Below are 21,481 nucleotides of genomic sequence, written 5' to 3' on the forward strand. Positions count from 1 at the left end.
CGAAAAGATTTTATTACTCGAAAGGGTACATCGAGGGAAAAAACCCAAAAAGGACAAAGAAAGCAAGACCATCCAATAGAGAGTTGGACAGTAACAACGCCTCAAAAGGATCTACAACTTGGGCTTTCGCATTCCACCCAAAAACAACCTAAAGTCCTCCACCGAATAGAACTTGATGTCAAACCTGGACTTCATCCACATGGCAACTCTGGTTTTCACAAGGTCACCCACCTCGTCGATACTAGTAGTTGCATTGTTGAATACATAGTCACAACACAAATTGACGACACAAAACGACCACAAAACCCGTGATAGTGAAAGCACTAGAGACAGACAGAAGAATATCAACCGTATGAAGATTAAAAAAAAAAAAACGTATGTGCAACACAATAGAACAACTGGTTCTAGAGAAGTCACAGACCCGTTCTTTGCTTTTCCTTAGACCTTTTTCCTTTCCTTTTCTGAGCTGCTCCAGCATCTTTCCACAATTTCCTTAGAATTGTCTTACACTCAACAAATGCCTGCATGCCCCTGTGTACAAGACATGAATAAAAGTGTAGAACAGTCTACCTCAATCAAAAGGCTAATTAACTTATTTTAAGAAACGATAAAAAGGAAAGAGAAAAGAACCAATAAACTCAATTAGCCCAGTAAAATTGCGTTTTGTTTTTTAAGAGGGTGCTCAAGAAAACATGAACGAAAAGGAATCTAATCTCTAAGGCCCACATGATTACGAACCAACGCTGGGAAACAAAGTGGTCATGACCATGAACCCAAAGACATCTAGTCTAACCTCTTTTTTCTTACAAGTATGTCAGAAATTATGGCCGTGTATCCCTCTCTCTCTCTCTCTTTGAAATTTTAGGCCTGAAATGCGACGGTAGAATATTTCAAACCCGTAAGAAAAAAGAGCATAGACTTGCCTTTTGGTTCATGGTGTCTTGACCACTTTGTTTCCCCGGCGTTGGTTCATAAATCATGTGGGACTTAGAGACTAGATTCCTTTTGGTTCATGTTTCCTTGATCACCCTGTTAGAAAACAGAACGCAATTTTACCGATCCAATTGAGTTTATTGGTTCTTTTCTCTTTCCTTTTTTTACGTTTCTTAAATAAGTTATTAGCCTTCTAATTGAGCCATAGTTTGTTCTACACTTCTATTCATGTCTCAGGACCGCGCATAAATATTTGGAGTTTAAGGGTTTGATTCTGACGGAAAAGTTGAATGATGCTAAAGCAGAGCTGGAGCAGTTCAAAAGAGGTATGTTTTTCTGAGGAAAGGCGAAGAACAGGCCTGAGACCTCACTCTGAGCAGTGTATGTTTTTCTCCCCCCACCCACCCACGCACACACGCACACACATTGCTGTTTTGATAACTTGTGCTCTGCTCATGGCAACCCATCTTTCTGAAGTTGATCATAACCATTGATCCTCTGCAGTTGTTTTCCAATTATTTTTGCTTTGCTAGAATAGTTTCCCATTCCTTCACCCTCACTTGATAAACATCATCATCAGGGTCGGTTATTTCTGTTGGTGAGTCGGTGACCTATATCGTAGTTGATCATAGTTGATTGACTTGATTCTACCAATGTCTGAAGGTTTGCTCTTGACTTTTTCATGTACATGCTAACGGCGTTATCTGATTGATTTTACTATCGACCTTTTTCATTATTTACTTTCAAAGCATCCATCATATTCCCTTCAACCTTTTTTCCTTAGTTTGACACTGGATGCGTACCCCTTCTGTGTTTAGACTGAAGTGCATTTTCACTGGATGGACAGTTCTCCAACATTTATTGCCCTTCCTTTTTATCCTACTTCATCCTGTACTGCTCCCTCCCATTTTCTCTGTCACAAATTTTACAAACAACACGCTCTTCTCTATCTCTGTCCGTGTTGTGGTAGCCGTACAAACTTACGACTCTCTTACTATCTACTACTCAAAACAGTTTATAAAATCAAGCACGAAGTTTCAAGCTTGCTCGGTTAAGTTTAAAAAAAGGACTTCCTATAAGAGTTTTGCATTGATATGGATTGTATACACTAGCATATGAAAGGACTTGTTGAACTTTATGTGAACCATTTTGTGCTTTTGGCGCCTGTTTACTTTCAATACCATTTTGTGTTCTGTTGTGTTGCACATACGGTTGATGTTTTTCTGTCTCAGTTTCTAGTGCTTTCACTATCATGGATTTTGTGCCGTTGGTTTGTCCATTTGATTATTCTATCTCCATTTGTGCTGTGATAGCTGTACATTAACTTACACTCTTACTATTTACTCAAAATAAAATACTGTAGTCGATAAAATCAAGCACAAAGTTTAAAGCTCGCTCAGTTGTTTGAAAAAATTACCAAATGTAATAGTGTTATGCATTGAGATGGATATTGTGTACACGGCCATGCGAAGGACTTGTTGAACTTTACGCGAACCATTTTTGTGATTTTGGTGTCTGTTCCCTTTCAGTAGCATTTCTTTGCGAATGCATGGATTAATCAAAGTGTAGAAGCAATTTTGATTGTTTGCCTTTAATTTATTTAGCTGAAGACTGTGTTCTAGAGTGATGCTTCCGGTTGGAGTAGAGACATTTCTCCCGGGCATGAATAGGTGGTCGGGTGACGGTTGTTCGACTCAGAAAAGTTTCTATCTCTATAGGAAAGGAGAGTATCATTTTTAGAACACAACGAATTCTGTAATTGAATGCAGCCAAAGGGTAATTTTGATGATCAGAGTATATAATCAAACCACCCTAACATCAAATCAAACAACTTACTACTAAACAAAACACACAAGTTTGATTCCCAATTAAGTGAGGCAAGATCGAGGGCCGGTGAACATTGGAGTCCATATGTTATGTTTCCCATTGTTCATAATGCGACGTTTGTGTGCACTCGGGATTCAAGGACCGAACTGGACAAAAGTTGAATATTTGTCTATTTAGTACCCTACGATACGAATGTAAGCCTTTTGTAGGCACATTTGGAAGAACAGTCAAGTGTCGGAGAACTTTTTGCCGGCTCGCGCGCGTGATTCATCCATCAACATAACTACTAGCAGTAATCCATGCTATCGACAAGACGGCAAATGTTAGAATGGAGAAATTATTCGTTGCCCAAAGGGCAACACGTCATCCATGTCTGGTGGTGCCTCCCACCAATCAAAGCCTGTCGTCTGGGAGAAAATATTGGAAAGTCTGTCACTTTGATTGAGACATCCCACTGACACATTTTTCACTCTCCACTATACAACCTTCTCTCTATAAAAAATAGCAAATAGGCGTGTAAATGAAAAAAAAAAATTTGAATTGCCCAAAATTGTGTAGACACAAAAAAAACTTAAAACATTTTAGCACCTTGTTTCCATTAACAAAAAAACACAAAAAATTTAAAGCATTTTACCAATTGGTTTCCAATAATAAAAAGAAGTTTCACTCACACACCCAGTAAAAAAAAAAAAATACTACTGCAAATAATAACTTGACATTTTTCATCAACTTATTTAGGTTTTGTTCTTTTAAATAAGCCAAAGTGGCTTATTTTTTGTCCTTATTCAAATTTTTTTTGCATTTGTTAGTTTCTCGTCAATTTTTTGGGGATTATTGTTTCGTCATGATGAGAAGAAATCTAAAAAGTAAAAAAAATCGATCGAAATCCAATTTTTTTAATAAAGACGAAAAAATTGACTTATTGACTTATTTTTTATCTTTATTCAAAAACAATTAAGTTTCGATCGAAATTTTTTACTTTTTAGATTCCTCTCGTCATAACGAAGCAATAATTCTCAAAAAATTGACGAGAAACTAACAAATGTAAAAAAAATTTGAATAAGGACAAAAAATAAGCCACTTTGGCTTATTTAAAAGAACAAGTACTACGAGAAACACCTAACAACTTTTCAACCACAATTAAAAGTCTACAAAATTTCTACTAACAGAAACACACTCTAAGAAGACCCGCCCTGTTACGCTAAGATTTTTGAGCTTTTTCTTATTTTGTTCTTAATAAAAATGTTTTGTTAACAAACTTTTTACTTTTACCCTAATATTTTTGTTGTAATATCCGAGAGGCTTTATCTTGGATATTGAAGGTAAAAAAAAAGTCATAACTTTTACTTTAAGCTGATTTTTTGGGCTTTATGATGAATATTTTTAAAAATATTTGGATTAAAGTCATAATTTTTCTTTTGTTATTCTCGTCGAGATGAATCAATAATCCACAAAAGTTTGTTGCAAAATTTAAATTTTTTTATTAAGGGCAAAACAAGAAAAAGCTCAAAAATCTTAGCGTAACAGAGCGGGTCTTCTTAGAGTGTGTTTCCGCTAGTAAAAATTTTGTAGATTTTTAATTGTGGTTGAAAAGTTGTTAGGTGTTTCTCGTAGTAAATAAGTTGATGAAAAATGTCTTATTATTTGCGGTAGTATTTTTTTTTTACTCAATATGTGAGTGAAACTTCTTTTTATTATTGGAAAATGCCTTAAATTTTTTGTGTTTTTTTGTTAATGGAAACGAGGTGCTAAAATGTGAATTTTGGGCAATTCAAATTTTTTTTTTTTCATTTACACGCCTATTTGCTATTTTTAGAGAGAGAAGGTTGTGTAGTGGAGAGTGAAAAATGTGTCAGTAGGATGCCTCAAACAATGACAGACTTTCCAATAATTTTTCCAAGACGGCAGGCTTTAATTGGTGGAAGGCACCACCTGGCATGGATGACGTGTTACCTTGGGGCAATTAATAATTTATCGTTAGAATGAGCTATTGTAGCAACTTACAACATCAGTTGCGTATAAAACAAGAACAAGTATTTATATAGAATAAGAATAAGCACCCATGTAGTACCCCAATAGAGTGGGGCATCGGAGGGGAAGGATCGGACAGAAAACAATATTTTGAAGCTAATAGAAAATGTGCATGCAGGAAATAGTTACATACTACGTAACAATCAATGCACATCCATCGTTTTAAGGACCAAAGTCATTGAAGTTAGGAAAATTCTATGTACCCCGAGAGAGTACCCAGAAATGACCCCGAATTTGAAAATCAATAGTCCTGATTGACTTTAAGTGAATCTGGACCATTGATTTTTAAATTCGGGATCATTTCTGTGTATTCTTTCGGGGTACCTAGCACTCCTCTTGAAGTTAACTCTTTCAACATAGACTCCCTTAGTTCATTAATTGAGGATTAATATTTAGTCATGTTCTAATTGTTCAAGTTGATTTTGTAGGAATACGATTAGCTAAGCCCTATTTGGGAACTTCAAGAGCAACTGTTCATGGCCATTCATACTCGATGGAAAAGCAACTTGAAGGCGATCGGTTTGAAAGCCTTCAGTCCTGTGCCAATTTACCGGGGCCTTAGGCTGTGTTCTTATGAACTTAACTTAAATTTGAAAATTGTCTTTATTTGAATTTTTTTTTTGCATTTGTTAGTTTTGAGCCAAATTTTTGTGGGTTATTGATTCGTTTCGACAAGAGAAATCGGAAAAGTATAATTTTTTTACTTTTATCCAAGTATTTTGATAAATAACCATTTTTTAGCGCAAAAAAGTGATTTTTTTTTTTTTGGCAACCTCCACCTTTAGCTCTCTTTTCCTGATCCCCATTGAACATGATTGCAGTGATTTATTGCTTTTCTCACCATACCACGGCCATAAAAGGAAAATTGATTGACAACAAAAATAGAAGATCAACATACTAAATAGCAGCAGGAGAATAACCTCAACTGCGGTGAGTCAAAAACTTAGCCTTAACGAGTCGAGCTTAATCATTTTCTAAACGAGCCTTTTTAATCAAACCAAGCCTCTCTTAACAAGCCAAGCTTTTTTAAAACAAGCCAAGCTCTACTCGGCTCGTTTACTAAACGAGCTGAAAACTCGAGCTCAAGCTCAATTTGTTTAGTAGCCAAGCCAAGCGTTAATGAGCCGAACCGAGCTCGCGAGTATCTTATGTCATCCAATGCAAATCAGTTAATGAATAACGGAAAAATATGAATATTTTGTCTAGATTTTTTTTAATCAAGCTGAGCTCGAGCTCGAGAAGATCTCAGAAGAAAATTTTCAAATATCTTCATCTTACATTGGACAAAGATTTCAGAAGAAAAATTTCGGTGGAAATAGTGGCCTTTTTTCCCCACCATTTTTTGTCCAATGCGAGGCTCATACGAATCACTGGTAGGCGGTAGCGTACTTTGCAAGAGTGAAGGCTCTCCACAATCTGCAAAAGTTCAATTTTTGCCAGAGTGACTCGGGGTATTCATCGAGTCATTGTTCACTACTGTGCATACTTCTTTTTATTAGTTTCAGTGTGGGGTAAACATAACATACAGAATTTCTAACTACATACTTTTTACTTGAAAAATTACTCTTTAAGCATATACCAGCCCAACAATTAATTGACCCAAACCACTCATCTCGTGTCGTTGAAAAGATGATTCATGAAAAAACACATCTTAACCAGTAGGTATCAAACAACGTCATATTCAGTTGCAAAATTCATCCCACGTCAAACTAATTTGTTAATACTGTCAAACACCTTTGTTGGGGTGCTAGGTTAGATTTTGAAGTAAATTGGACAAGAGAGTGGAATTTATAAAGAAAGAATGAGTGAGAGGTGTTATAAGGAAAAGTTATGAAAGGCTTTAATTAGATTTTCATTGTACAAAGTGAGTACAACAAGGCTCTATTTATAGAGCACTTCTATCAACCTCCAATTCTCTAGAATTGTCTAATTTTACCCATGTGTTTAATTACAAAACATCTCTCATGCTTCTTCTAGAATTATCTAGTCCTACTCATGTGCATAAATACAAATATATTCTAGTGTAATTATTACTTCTACACATTTCTAATTATTTTAAACTTGGACATTTAAATACTTATTCTACATTGTTCTAGAAGATTACAAATTACTTTGTACTTTTTTTTCTAGCAACCTTTTCGTCTCCCTTTCGTTCTGTTTCCCTCTTGAATCTTAAAAGCAAACCAATTAAGCGAAGGCTAAATTAATCCAATCTGTTTAACCACATAGAAACTTTCTCCTTTCAAGGACTACAGAAACTTTTCTGAGTCAAGCATCCAACCACCTATTCATCGTTGAGAGAAACATCTAACTACAAAGACTGCTTAATGTGTTACAGAACAGTTCACAGTAATCTCATCAACAAAAGGCATTACAACCTATGACACACGAGTATTCAGCTACATAAATTAAAGTTTCAGCTACATAAATTAAAGTAATGTTCTAATATCCATTAGTCCAACCAGAATCGTCACTCTAGAACACAGTAGTCATTCCCTGAAAACAAGGACATTAAACAAGGGAAAACAATCAAAATCGGTTTTACATTAATCCAAGCAATCACAAAGAAATGCTATTGAAACTGAACAGATACCAAAAGCACAGAATGCTATTGAAACGTATTCTGTTCTCTCCCCTTTGTAAACCAATTAAACAAAGTCTCCACCGATTTAAAAAGCATTATCAGATAAAGGCTTGTTCTTACAAAGAAAATTATATTATGCTTAAAAAATTAAAAAAAAAACTGCTGACCTTATCCTCTCAGTCATTTCCAAATGAGGGAAAAAGGCTAAAGCTGCATGTAGCCTAATACCGTCAAGTCACGGTGCAACTGTGGCTATTGATCCTGTTGTAGAACTTTTTGACGTGCAAGTCTGGTTAGATGTCTCCTTAAATAAGCTTTTCTTTGCGGTGATGGAAGAGGTGTCTGACACAATGGCTGAAATGCAATTCATGAAGCTTCTGTTAGCCAAATCTCCAAAGCTGCAAGCATGAGAATCAAGCTGAAGTCAATGGACATTGCTGAAGAATCGAGGATTCTGAAAAAGTTGATAGGATATCGACGTGCATCAGTTCGTGGAGTAATCACTTTCCCAAAATAAAGGTATATGAACATCAAGTTCATCAGCTTACTTACCTCCTGGAGTTACTTTTGTTTTGGCTGTCTTTTATGGACTCTCATTTTTAGCTGGATGTTCCTTTGTCTTGGTGTTCCAGTGTTCAATTCATATTGATATTTGGTTGGCTATTTGTAATTTCAATTTATATTGATGTTGTCTTCCGCTCTATGTAGGTTTGTGGCTTGAAAGAGAAATTGATGGTTCATGACTTTTTGTCGGAGATGTAGATACGATCTTGCCAGTGCCTGTTGGAACTTCGAAGCCTGCCATTCCTATGATACTTGTTCTCGTACTGATATTCTTGTATATAAGTTTAGCATAGTACTTGATGCTAGATCAACTTTTGTTATTTCGGAGATGTAATGCTTTGAACATATTGCTAAGGAATGAGTAATAAATTGTGTCCTTCAGTTTCTATGAGTAAATTTGTATGAGCTTGCTATGAAATGCCATTCAAATTTTTGAGAGTGTTAATTATGAAATTAATGCTATTAATTTGAGTTTAGAGAGCTACAAAAACAGCTTCAAGATATACTTGATTCACAAAAGCCAACCATAGCGTTCCAAACATGCTATTGAAGGCAAATTAAATACAGCAGGCTTAAAACGCTATGAAAGGTAGCTTAAAGACAGCATGCCAAAAACGCTATGAAAGGTCTCCTATAGATAGCTGTCTAAGAACGCTATTGAAAGCATAGACTTTTAATTGCATCGGCTAATAAGGCGTTCTCCGGAACGCTATGTATATCATACTATAGCGTTTTTGGCATGCTAAGAAAGGCCTTATTTGTTGTAGTGTTGGGTGCAAGCAAAGTTGTCAATCCCGTACCGGCCAGCGTATCGTTTTCACTACTGAAATGGTACGTACCGGTACCGAGTTGTAACTCGGTACCGTTTCGAATTTACCGCAATTAATATATTATATATATTTAATATATATCTATCAGGTTGCAAAACCATTTCCGTGAAACAAATGGCAGAAAAAAATTATCCAAAAAGACTCAAAACAAAGTTATGAAACAGATCAGGATTCCATCGCGATCTTAATTGAAGAAAATCATATATAAGCCCATAAGTTTCTTTTAATTAGTTTAGAGCCCACAACTTATGTCATAAAAAAAAAAAGATAAGGTAATTTTGTACCGTCCGGAACATCGGAAAATGTCCGAAACAGGCCGGTATCGTTTGGTACATCCGGTATTGGCCGACTAAGGAAGGAATAGTGATTCTAACTGGACTCGTCCGACCATCCGACCTGGGACTTTCCTGGTTATTTCTATGTCAAACATAATCCACCAGAATTTAGAATAATGATTTTCGGTGAAAATTAACGACTTATTAATCTAATAAAAAAATGTGGTTTTGTACTTCCCTCAAAGGAAGAAAGAACAGATTTTTGAAATGTAAGAAATTATAGTTTGATTAGTAGCATGGTTACTTAGGCTTTCCTCATAGACCGTGTACACAAAAAAATTTAGGAATGCCGCAGCGAAAAATTCGGGGCGGAACAATGGATGACTACAGCTTTTCAATTTCAAATAGTTGGTCATTTGAGAAAGATATTCGTAGTAGGGAGAGCATCTCCTACAATAGTCGAGATTAGACATCCGAATTTACCACCGACCAGGTTAGTTTTTACTTTTATTGTTTTGCATATTCGTTATTTATGATAAGACTGGTTAATGTTGTACTTATACATATTCGGGTTTTATATATATATATATATATATATATATATATATATATATAGATAGATTTTTGAAAGTAGAGAAGATATATTAGTTTGGGTGCGGAGTGTTGGTCTAAAATATGTATCCTATGAGCCTAGAGCTATCTGTCAACTTTCCGTCCATATTGATCATCGACGCGCCACGTAAAAGACCAATAAGTATAGAAAACCATTATTGGAGGTTGTGGGTATCACATCCACATGATGAACTTACTCGCTTATGTTCGCATATCTTAGTAATGAGAGAGAAGAGACACTGACATAGGCATTGGATACCTTAAAAAACTGGATGCTTCAAAAGGGGGCATCGTTGCTATTGGTGTTTGTTTCAGATCGGGATTTAGCGCTTATGAACGCCATTGAAGCATGTTTTGACAATATGTACTCAATTATAATAAAATAAAATTTTGTTTAAATTTATTATTATTCATTAGAAGTTATTTTTATTATTCATTGTTAAGACAAATAATTAACTAATTAAAATAATATAAATTTATTAAGTATAAAGTCAATTTTAATTGAAAAGAGAATTTGAGTTAACTAAAAAAAAAAGAAGGGAGGTAAATGGGAAAATAAATAAATAAAAATAATAATTGAAAATTAAAAAAAAAAGATTCAAACTGAAAAGTAAGAAAAGTAAATAAAGATTTAAAAAATCAAAAAAAAATCTAACTGAAAAGAAAGAAAAGGAAATAATGAGGGAAAAAAAAAGCAGACTGGAAAGAAAAGAAAGGGACGAGGGGGGAGGGGTAATAATGGAAATGGGGTGTGGGGGCTCGACCAGATTCCTCATTTCTTCCCTTTCTTTTCTTCTCCCTCTGTTTTCTCCCTCTCAAACCCCAAACTTCAACTCCACCAAATTACCCCGAAACCCAGCGGCAACACTTTGGCCTCTCGATTAAAAAGGATATTAACACTAGGGTTTTTTTCATTTTCTAAAAGCAGTCAAGTGAAGACCAAAATGGCGATGAAGCGACTGCTCTCCAAAATAAGGAGTAGAGTCAAACCACGAGAGTTCTTGGCAGCAGCGAGAAGTTAGTTTGCATTTCTTTGTGTACCTAGTTGTAGTTTTGCGCGAATTCTTGGCAGTGGCGAGAGGTTCTGCATTTCTTTGTATACTTAGTTGTAGTTTATCCCTTCGATAGTCATGTATATTGCAGATTTCACTTCCAATTTTGAATCTTTTCGTGACTACAAACCCTACATTACTCAGATATATGCTGTTTCACTACCCCTGCTTTGTCTGGATCGTTGTAGAGGAGTGTGTTTGGAATCCTTTTATCTTTAAAACAGTAGATTGCCATACAATCTTGAACATTATTTTAAAACTCATTACGCTTGATTAATCTTGAACATAGTTTTGCGCGAATTCTTGGCAGCGGCGAGATGTTCTGCATTTCTTTGTATACTTTGCTGTAGTTTATCCCTTCAATAGTCATGTATATTGCAGATTTCAGGCTTATTTGTACGGATGGTCCCCAAAGTATTTTTGAAATGTCAATTTGGTCCCCATTATATAAATCGCGTCTATTGCATCCCCAATGTTTACAATGTGTGTTTAAATGGTCCTCGGAGCTAACTCTGTTACCTATTGCCTTCTAAAATGGGGGCATCATAGTCAAATCCCCCGAATTCCCCACTTTCCCCTTCAATCTTCAGTGACGCAAATTAAAAAAAAAAAACTTCAAATAATGTCCAATTTTCAACTACTGTATACGAGCTATTCAAAAAATGAAAAACAATTTTACAGATTAAAAAAAAAACACAATTGAACAGATCCAAGCATCATCAAACCGGATTCAAGTTATCAAAAATTTCAGTAATCATCAGAATAACAATCATCTTCGTCGTCGTCACCGTAATTATACACAGATCTAACAAGAAGCACCAACTGATGTACCTGTGCAACAACACCCTCACTTCACCTCCTCTTTCTCTCTCTCTGAGTTCGGTTTCTTACAGTGAACCGACTTGGTATAATCTTCAAGCACGTTAACGAAGACGGTGAGCCGTTGATGGATTTCAACAACGACGTCCAATCCAATCTAGAACCCTAACATGGAGGCAACGATCGAAACCTCATCGGCGAGAAGAAGACGATTGGCATCGAAAGGACCGGTTGCCGACAGATGTCTACAAGGAATCCGAGTCAAAATCGAAGCCTCAGAAGAGGTTGATCAAGAAGAATTCAGTGGTGAATGAGGAAACGCTCCCGATTTGGGATTCGACCACGACGATCGATGACGTGGCGGCGGTAGCAGCAGCAGTGGCGGCGTTTGAGTCGGAGAACAATGAGTTGGTTGTCAGAGGGTGGGATGAGGAAAAAGTATTCGAAGGATGGGGGTGGGAAGTGAGGGAAGAAAGGAAAGTCGGAGAGGAGAGAGAGATAATGGTTGTGAAAACTGCTCTTCAATTGAAACCAGGGGGTTTATCTCTTTTCTCCCGAATGTCCTTGTAATGAGCCCTCCAAATAAATTTACTACCATTAGATGGGTCATCATATTTAATTGTACTAATGGTTATTTGGTGTGGCTGGACGAGGTGGTCTAGAGGAGAGAAACATAGGGTTAGGGTTTTGAGGTTGAAGATGAAGTTTTGTGGGGGTGATGGTTGTTTTAAGAAGAAGTTCCACAAATACCCCTGTCTTTAACGGTTAATTTGAACGGAGTTAATCCCGGGGACTATTTAAACGCGTATTGTAAACATTGAGGATGTAATAGACACGATTTGTACATTGAGGACCAAATTGACATTTTAAAAATACTTTGGGGACCATCCATACAAATAAGCCGCATATTTCACTTCCAATTTTGAATCTTTTCGTGACTACAAACCCTACATTACTCAGATATATGTTGTTTCACTACCCCTGCTTTGTCTGGATCGTTTTAGAGGAGTGTGTTTGGAATCCTTTTATCTTTAAAACAGCAGATTGCCATTCAATCTTGAACATATTTTAAAAACTCTTTACGCTTGATTAACCACCCCTGGATAGCTTCAACAAATAAATAGCCGAAAAATTGGTATAGTTGCCAAATATTTTTAAGTTTTTGCTATTGTATCTTTTATGTATTGACTTTATCCAGAGGTACCGGATCATAGAGGATCCGGATCCGTTGCTCGTCTCCCTTTGCCCACTATCATACATGTATGTAAGAAAATCAGCATTTATACAGAAGACTTACATCCATCTTTCAATAACTATGACTTCCATTTGTAATAAAGAAATAGCGCGCGAATTGCCTTTCTTTGTGTACTTAGTTTTTGGCTTGATTTGGCAGTGGCCACAGAACATGATGCGACAAAAATAGTAAACAATGTCGCTGTTCTGTTGGAGAATGCTGGTTATCTTTCTGCTGCTGGAGGTGCTCTGTGGTTGTTTCTCAAAGGGAAGGCACAAGAGCTAACTTTGGAGCAGAGGAAAGTTGTTGCAATGGAGTTGATGGCGGCGGAAGCGTATGCTAAGAAGGCTGGTATTGACTTACCAAAACCCAGAGAGGAGAAGAAGAAAGGAGTAAACTCTCCATTGATGACAGCGTGTGCAAAGTGGGCCTATTATGCAGGAAATATGGACGGTTTGTCGTATGTTGCCTCAAAAAGCATCTCTGAATATTTCAAGTTGAGCCCTTATCAACTTGCAGGCTGAGATGCAGATGATTGTCTCCATTGATGACAGCGTGTGCAAAGTGGGCCTATTATGCAGGAAATATGGACGGTCTGTCGTATGTTGCCTCAAAAAGTATCTATGTTTGAGCCCTTATCAACTTGCAGGCTAAGATGCAGATGATTGTCGCGAGGCAAGGTGCCCACATTGTTGGGATATTGTCTTTGTGTTGTGATGTTTTCTCTTGACCTTTTATCTGCACTATCCTTTCCTCTTCTATTTATAAAATTCTCCTTCACTGTTAAAAAAAAAAAAAAAACTCTGAATATGCTCTTTCAGCTTGACCCAACACTTATCACTCCATCTCTCCCTCTCTCAAATAATGATACACAATGAGTTTTTGAAGTTACTTAGATAGCATTTTGGGGAATCTTTTCGTGACTACACAATGAGTTTTTGATGTTACTCAGATAGCATTTATAGAGCTAGTATCCACCGACTTTTTGTTTTCTAGAATAGTCTTTCTAATTACACAAATTTCTCATAACTTCTAGACTTGCTGAGTTTTAACTCATGTGCCTAAATTACAAATATCTTCTTTCTTTATTTCATTCCACACTACTCTAAATATTTTTATATTAGATATTTTAGTACAAAAGTCTACATGTTTCTACAAATTAAAAGATTACAAATTACTTTTTTAACAATTACAACCTAGGACACACGAGTCTTCAGCTACATAAATTAAAGCTTCAGCTACATAAATTAAAGTACTGTTCTAATATCCATTAGTCCAAGAACACCGTAGTCATCCATGATTCCTTCCCCTGAAAACAAGGACATTAGACAAGGGGAAACAATCAAAATCGGTTTACATTAATCCAAGCAATCACAAAGAAATGCTATTGAAACTGAACAGATACCAAAAGCACAGTATGCTTGTTTGGTTGCCCTTTTTGAGAGTAACTTTCAACTCTCGACACAGTTTTCAATAAATCTTTCTCTCTATCTCTCTCCACTCATTATCACTTCAACTCTCAAAAATAACTTTCTAAAAGCTCAACCAAACAAAGTGAAACGTATTCTGTTCTCTCCCCTTTGTAAACCAATTAAACAAAGTCTTCACCGATTTAAAAAGCATTATCAGATAAAGGCTTGTTCTTACAAATAAAACACCCAAATAAACACCCCATCTCAACCCTCCATTTCAAGGGCTGAGATTAAATCCACTCCACCCCTAAAAACCATCGACTTCCCTTCTTCTGCCTTCACTTCCCGTTCTGCTTCTCCAGAACGATACCCATCCCTCCACCTCCCTCCCCTCCGACCGACGAGCTCCGATCGACGAGCCCCAACCGCCGACAACCCACCACCTCTCGCACGCTCTGTCTCCACCTTTCGCACACTCTGTCTCTCACGTCTGAAAGACCCACCCCCCGCTGCCCGACCTCTCCATCTCCCTCCCCTCCGACCGACGAGCCCAGCCGCTGACGACTCTCCACCGCGCGCCGCCGCCTACGCTCTCCCTCTTTCTGTGGCGTACTACTGGAAGGGAAGGTCGAAGCACGGTAAACTTGCGAAAATTGAATCGCCCACCCGAAGCTCCATTGCCAAGGTCTCGTCTCTCTCTCTCTCTCTCTCTCTCTCTCTCTCTCTCTCTCTCTCTCTCTCTCTCTCTCGTTGATGAGCCCTAGATTGTCCGTCTTAGGGTTCCAAAATTTGGGGACCCCCAAAAATTAGTGTTTGTCATACAATACGAAATTGGGAATTTTCTGTGGTCAGTTTGATTGGCTAAATTAGATGAGTTGATTGTAAAAATCAATTGTACAAGAAAGCTGGGTAATGAGAAAGGGGGCAGGAAACCCTTCTGACATTCATATAGAAGAGAGATGCATTAGTATTTGTTCATATCGCCATCGCATATTTCGTCGAAATTAGGGTTTCCTTCTTCTTTATCTGTTTGTTTATGCGTATATTTTTGCTCCGTTATTCCCCTAACGCATAAGGGGTTGGTTGGTTGCAGCCAAAGTTGAAGATGAACCGCAAACTTCTTCTATTACGTTTGATTCATTCCACCCACAAAAACAAAGGCAAACTTCTAGAAGAAAAACTCGGTAGTTGATTGACTGACTGACTATTTGTATTATTAGCTAGCAATGGATTTATTGGTTGATTTTTCTTTCTTTTTCCTTATGAATGAATGTTTTCGAAATACTCCTCTCTTGCAGGTCAGTTGCGGCCACCGCAGACGCCAGAAGGTTCGCAATAGATTGACCCTTCTCCATCACCATGACTTCTATTTCAAATTATAAATAATATTTTTATCACTCTCTCTCTCTTGCAGCTGTTGAGCGTCCACCGATCAATGTATATCCTTTTCTTGGTGGGCTCTTTGGGATCTTTCTTTCCTTTGAGTAGTGTTTGTTGTAAGCGTCCACCGATCAATGTATATCCTTTTCTTGGTGGGCTCTTTGGGATCTTTCTTTCCTTTGAGTAAGTGTTTGTTGTTTTCTCCCTGTCTGAACTTGTCTTTATTAGTTCAATGAATACCCGGGAATGTAACTTGGAAAATTGATAGAAAGTAGAAAAGAAAAAAAGAGAGCATAGTCTAGATGCCTTTTGGTTCATGGTGTCTTGACCGCTTTGTTTCCCCAGCGTTGGTTTGTAAATCAAGTGGGCCTTAGAGATCAGATTCCTTTTGGTTCATGTTTTCTTGATCACCCTGTTAGCAAAACAGTTGTCTACTGATCTAATTGAGTTTATTGGTTCTTTTCAATTTACTTTTTTTTACGTTTCTTAAATAAGTTATTAGCCTTCTAATTGAGCCATAGATTGTTCATTTGTTCTACACTTCTATTCATGTCTCGTACGCAGGACCGCGCCTAAATATTGGGATTTTAAGATTTTGATTCTGAGGGAAAAGTTGGAAGGTGCTAAAGCAAAGCTGGAGCAGTTCAAAGAAGAAACGGAGGCGAAGAAAAGGCCTGAGACCTCGCTCTGAGCAGTGTATGTTTTTCTCCCCCCCCCCGGGTACCCACACACATATGCACACACATTGTTGTTTTGATGACTTGTGCTCTGCTCATGGCAACCCATCTTTATGAAGTCGATCATAACCATTGATCCTCTGCAGTTGTTTTCCAATTATTTTTGCTTTGCTAGAATAGTTTCCCATTCCTTCCCCCGCACTTGATAAATATCATCATCAGTGTCTGGTATTTCTGTTGGTGAGTCGGTGACCTATATCATAGTCGATTCTACCAATGTCTGAAGGTTTGCTCTTGCCTTTTTCATGTACATGCTAACCGCGTTATCTGAGTGATTTTACTATCAACCTTTTTCATTATTTACTTTCAAAGCCTCCATCATATTCATTTCAACCTTTTTCTTAGTTTGACACTGGATGCGTACCCCCTTTTGTGTTTAGGCTCAAGAGCATTGTCACTCTGTTGACAGTTCTCCAACATTTATTGCCCTTCCTTTTTATCCTAATTCATCCTGTACTCCTCGCTCCCATTTTCTCTTTCACAAATTTTACAAACCACACGCTCTTCTCTATCTCCGTCTGTGTTGTGGTAGCCGTACAAACTTATGACTCTCTAACTATTTACTCAAAACAGTATATAAAATCAAGCACGAAGTTTCAAGCTCACTCAGTTAAGTTTTTTAAAAAAAAACCTTCCTGTAATAGTTCTGCATTGATATGGATTGTATGCACTAGCATAGGAAAGGACTTGTTGAACTTTATGTGAACCATTTTGTGCTTTTGGCGCCTGTTTGCTTTCAATAGCATTTCTTTGCAAATGCATGGATTAATCAAATGTAGAACCGACTTTGATTGTTTCCTTTGGTTAATGTCCTTGTTTTCAGGGAAAGGAACCATGGATGACTACTGTGCTCTTGAGTGACGCTTCTGGTTGGACTAATGGATATTAGAACAGTACTTTAATAATTTATGTAGCTGAAGACTCGTTTGTTGTAGGTTGTAATGCTTTTTGTTGATGAGATTACTGGCAACTGTTCTCAAATGTTACAAACCATGCGTTCTTCTCTAGAACCAGTGTTCTGTTGTGTTGCACATACGGTTGACGTTTTTCTGTCTTAGTTTCTAGTGCCTTCACCATCATGGGTTTTGTGCCGTTGGTTTGTCCATTTGATTATTTTATCTCCATTTGGTGTTGGACAGCTGTACATTAACTTACACTCTTTCTATTTACTCAAAATAAATAGTTGATAAAATCAAGCACAAAGTTTAAAGCTCGCTCGGTTGTTTGAAAAAATTACCAAATGTAATAGTTATGCATTGAGATGGATATCGTGTACGCGGGCATTGTTTAGAGACATTTCTCCCGGGGATGAATAGGTGGTCGGATGTTCGACTCAGAAAAGTTTTCTATCTCTATAGGAAAGGAGAGTATCAATTTTAGAACACAATGAAATCTGTAATTGAATGCAGCCAAAGGGTAATTTTGATGATCAGAGTATATAATCGAACCACCCTAACATCAAATCAAACAACTTACTACTCCACTAAACAAGACAGACAAGTTTGATTCCCAATTAAGGGAGGCGAAATTGAGGGCCGGTGAACATTGGAGTCCATATGTTATGTTTCCCATTGTTCATAATGCGACGTTTGTGCGCACTCGGGATTAAGGACCGAACTGGACAAAAGTTGAATATTTGTCTATTTAGTACCCTACGATACGAATGTAAGCCTTTTTTAGGCACATTTGAAAGAATAGTGAAGTGTCAGAGAACTTTTTGCCGGCTCGCGCTCGTGATTCATCCATCAACATAAGTACTAGCAGTAATCCATGCTATCGACAAGACGAACAAATGTTAGAATGAGCTGTTGTAGCAACTTACAACATCAGTTGCGTGTAAAACAAGAACAAGTATTTATAGAATAAGAATAACAGCACCCATTTAGTCCCCCAATAGAGTGGGGTATCGGAGGGGAAGGATCGGACAGAAAATAATACTTTGAAGCTAATAGAAAATTTGCAGGAAATAGTTACATACATACTACGGAGTACGTAACAATCAATGCATATCCATCGTTTTATGGACCAAAGTCATTGAAGTTAACTCTTTCAACATAGACTCCCTTAGTTCATTAATTTGGGGATTACTGTAATATTTAGTCATGTTCTAAGTGTTCAAGTTGATTTTGTAGGAATACGATTAGCTAAGCACTATTTGGGAACACTCCAAGAGCAACTGGTTCGTGGCCATTCAAACTCGATGGAAAAGCAACTGAAGGCGATCAGGTTGAAAGCTTTCAGTCCGGTGCCAACTTACCGGGCCTTAGGCTGTGTTCTTATGAACTTAACTTAAACTTAATTTAAATTTGGAAATTTTGTTCTTATTTGAATTTTTTTTTTGCATTTGATGGTTTTGCGCCAAACTTTTGTGGGTTATTGATTCATCTCAACGAGAGGAATCGAAAAAGTATAATTTTTTTACTTTTATTCAAGTATTTTGAAAAATAACCATTTTTTAGCGCAAAATAGTGACTTTTTTTTGGCAACCTCCACCCTTAGCTCTCTTTTCCTGATCCCCATTGAACATGATTGCAGCGATTTTACTGCTTTTCTCACCATACCACGGCCATAAAAGGAAAATTGATTGACAACAAAAATAGATGATCAACATACTAAAATAGCAGCAGGAGGATATTGCAATAACCTCAACTGCAGCGAGCCAAAAACTTAGCCTTAACGAGCCGAACTTTATTTATTTACTAAACGAGCCTCTTTAATCTAACCAAGCCTCTTTTAACAAGTCGAACTTTTTTCAAACAAGCCAAGCTCCACTTGGCTCGTTTACTAAACGACCAGAAAACTCGAGCTCGAGCTCAGCTTGTTTAGTAGCCGAGCCAAGCGTTAATGACTAGAACCGAGCTCGTGAGTATCTTATGTCATCCAATGCAAATCAGTTAATGAAATATGAATATTTTGTCTAAATTTTTTTTTAATCATGACTTAACATGAACCACTCTGTTCGTTTTGGAATTTTGGATTTGTAGGTAATGAGTATAGAGAGAAATAAAGTAATGATTGAAAATATGGATAATGATTGAAAAAAGGTAGAGAGAAAAATGAGAATAATGATAAGAGGAAAATAGAATATATAGTGATTAGAATCTAAAATTCAAAACCCTTAATCAAACAAGGTCGTAAAGTTTGACTGACATACCTTGAAAAGCAAAGGAAAATATCAACTTTCAATGATAAACGTAAACGTAAAGTATGAATGCAATTAGAGACAATTTGATCTCTACAAGTAAATATATTAACAGTCGTATCAGAAAAGGATATTAAAATATTGTGAAATCATGGTTGAATACGTAAAGTATGAATGCAATTAGAGACAATTTGATCTCTACAAGTAAACATATTAGCAGTCGTATCAGAAAAGCGTATTAAAATATTGTGAAATCATGATTAACTTGAGAATTCGTGTCATTATATAATATCAACTATATTTAATCTTAGGAAAAGTTTTGATAGACTCTGATGGTGATAGCATTTCAAATATAATAACTCCAATATTTTTATGTTCATCTAAGAATATTCATACGTTCAAATTGTTATTGTCAATTTAAATGGTAGACGAAAAATGTCTCAAAAAATGAAATTTTATGAGAAGAACTATATTCATGATTGGATGGATAATACTATAACTTTTCAAATACTTATCTGTTTAGACACAACATGCTCACGATAGCGTTTCAAATACCATGTTCTCCGATATATTATTTCCTTTCCGTATTCATTATTGGGGAATTTTCACTTACACCCTTGTACTTTGAGCAATTTTAAAGACACCGCCAACTATATTTTTAAACACTTACACCCATTAACGATTAGTTTGTCTGTTTTAATTGACGGAAAAGTAGTTTTTTTTTTTTTACATTTTGTGGCACTTTTTCTTCCAAATATGCTTTTTAAAATTCTAACATTGTCCTTAGAAACCATTTACAGGTTGGATAATGTTTCAGTATCCAGAAAATAGAGCATCCTAACTCTCTTTCTTTCCCTATTCTCTATCTAGTTATCTTTCTCTTCCATTATATCTATGACTTCTGACCCAATATGCCACAAAATGTGAAATTTTTTACTTTTTCGTTAATTCTAATGGAATAACTTACGGTCTCACTTTAGTCCTTAGTCCTGGGGTGTAAGTGTTTAAAAATATAGTTAAGGGGGTATAACTGAAAATTGCTCAAAGTACAGATGGTGTAAGTGAATATTTCACTTCATTATTGGACGAATAATAACCAGTAGTATTAAAATGAGCAGAAAGTCTATTGATACAGCAAAAGTGCACAGATCGTTCACAAATTGCATTGTGGGGCCCATAACAGATCCCACACAAATAATTTGAGTCATTGTTTATGTTTAAAGTATTTTTCCAAGGGCCTCCGTGAAAGATAATCTCAATCTGAGACCTATAAGTGCTTGATCTATTGGTCTAACTTTTCATGATTCAAAAACCTGAAAGAAAAGTTAGACGATTAGATCAAAAACTTAAAGATATTGGATTGAGCTGATTTTTTGTGCGGGCCCTCGAAAAAATGATTGAAACATAATGAACGGCTCAAATTATTTGTGTGAGACTCGTAATGGACCCCACACCGCAATATGTGCACAGTTTTGCTGTGTCAGTAGCAATGTTCTAAAATGAGGCCACATGGAGCTGTCATATCTCTTTTTAAAATGTTTATACTCCCTCCATCCCAGTTTAATTGTCCCTACGAAAATTCGTGCATTTTTAAACCCAAAAAATATACTTATATATATATATATATATATATATATATATATATATTACTAGTTTTATTTTTTTACACCGAATTAAAGTACTAAATGTCTACTTTAATTCGGTGTAAAAAATATATAGATATAGATTTTTTTGGAGTTTGAAAATGCACTAATTTTTATTAGCGGATGTTTAAACTGGGATGGTGGGAGTATATATAAGCTACTGTACAAAAATAATTATTAGCATAAATACATAATAATCGGTATAAGTTCGTGTTCACATTTTGACCCAGAAAGGAAGAATCAACTTTTAGAGTCTAGACCAGACCCCCAAGCCCACAATTGACCACATGCTCAAATAAAATGTGCTACTCCCATTTTAGCACGTGTCGAATTTGATTGGTTTTACAGGACCTGTGGAAAAAAAACAGAGTCCCTCTTCAAAACAGAGAAAATAAGAAAGGAAAAT

This window comes from Rhododendron vialii, chromosome 2a, assembly GCF_030253575.1.
Source record: "Rhododendron vialii isolate Sample 1 chromosome 2a, ASM3025357v1".
Lineage (NCBI taxonomy): Eukaryota > Viridiplantae > Streptophyta > Magnoliopsida > Ericales > Ericaceae > Rhododendron > Rhododendron vialii.